Raw genomic sequence first — 1852 nt, 5'->3', positions numbered from 1 at the left:
GGGGGGGGGCTCAGCACCTCTTAGATCAATTTTAGATACATTCCTGCCCAAATTTTTACTGAAAAATTCGTTAATCAAAGACACACAAAGGCGTAAATTTGCCGTTTCCAAGAACAATACAGCTTTGGAAGTCACTGAACTTTGACGGCCATTTTCTCGCTAACACCAGGCGACCCCCACCTCCTTGAATCACAAATAACAAATATCTCCACTTCTAGTCAAGATAGGTGAGGATTCTTTTCACCAAAAAAGCACGGCAATTGAACATGCTTTAAGGTTATACAAATAACTCCGCAATATGTCCAAAAAGTGACAAGCGCCTGATTCCACCGCGTCGTGACACAATTGTTCACCAGTGTATCAGATTTTGCATCCGATTAGATCATCCACCACCATAACAGATCCCACTAGCGAGGACAAACACGCACCCCACTTGACACAACTGATATGATTTCGATTACGATCCAAAAATCCATACAACTGATACCCCTGGAAATAATTATATCTGTAATAAACACATCGTGAAAACGATATCTTTGATGAACACACGAGTTTGAGTTTGACTAATTTTCATAATTAACTATAATATGAAACTGAGATGTGGGGATGAAGACTCCACGAATTATGAATTTTATTTGCGCACAATTCTTGGCTGATACCATGTGGATTCGCCAACTCAGCGTATCGGGAAGAGAAGCATTGTAAGATGGGCTGTACTCCGGTTTCTCTCGTTGGCTGCACCAGCGAAGACCTGACTTTGACGTCATCGCCAAGTGTTATACCATACAGCTAGATCTGTAAGAGGTAGGTTGTATTTCACCTCGATTTTAGATTATAATTAAAAGCCTAGAGCTCTGTCGAACCACCATGAAGTTGATTTCTTTCCATGTTTTTTTTTATCCAGCTAATTCCAAACACAAATTTTCTACACACAAACAGCATTATGTGTTATGGCCCCACTCTGAAGCACCTGGAGCAGAAAAAGACTAAGTAAATGTGAGGACAGCAATTAAAAATACAATATATCAATATCAGGAGACTCTGCCGGTGTATCCAGGCAAATCAAAGGAGCAAGAAAGATAGACAATTCTCACTGCTTACATTCGTAAGGAGCGAACACAAGAAAATTGAAAATGAAAATAATGTGTTTTAAAATGCTGCCAGCGCAGTCCCAAGTCTATCGAGAGTATGTTTTACTTCTTCAGAACTTAGTCGGCAAGATTTGCAAAAACATGACAAAAACGTTGAGCATGATCAAGGTTAACTCCTCTTTTTAACTAAGCAACTTGAAAAAAAAGTGGAATTTTAACAAAAATACCGGTGGCTCCACCTAAGAATTTGCGCGCATGCGGACTTTTTTTATTTTTTTTATTTTTCTTTTTTGGGGGTTTTGGTGTGTCGTTTTTGTTTTTTTTTTGGTTCTTTTTTTGGGTTTTTTTTTGGGGGGGGGTTTGTATTATTGTATTGTTTTGTTTTTTGCTTTGTGAAGTGAATGATCTTGTTCTGTAAGATCTTAACTGGATCAGTACAATGTACCATGAAGACGCCGAGATATTCGTTCAGCGCAGTCGCTGTTCCCTGGCCTTTCATTCTCGTAAGTGCGTGAGGCCATCAATGTGACCGTGTGAGCTTTGAAAAGGTTTCGGAGAGGAAGAATGTATTTTAAAGACTTTACAAATCAACTTCATAGTGAGTCGACAGAGCTCTAGTTATTATCCATTCTAAAATCGAGCTGAAATTACAGCCTCACTTGTTTAGGTTGGCGGCTATAATAGTGAGGAAGGAAGGAAAGTAGGGAGGAAGGAAGGAAGGAAGGAAGGAAGGAAGGAAGGAAGGAAGGAAGGAAGGAAGG

Source organism: Aplysia californica, unplaced genomic scaffold (genome assembly GCF_000002075.1).
Source record: "Aplysia californica isolate F4 #8 unplaced genomic scaffold, AplCal3.0 scaffold00971, whole genome shotgun sequence".
NCBI classification, from domain to species: domain Eukaryota; kingdom Metazoa; phylum Mollusca; class Gastropoda; order Aplysiida; family Aplysiidae; genus Aplysia; species Aplysia californica.
This window is presented reverse-complemented; position numbering follows the sequence as displayed.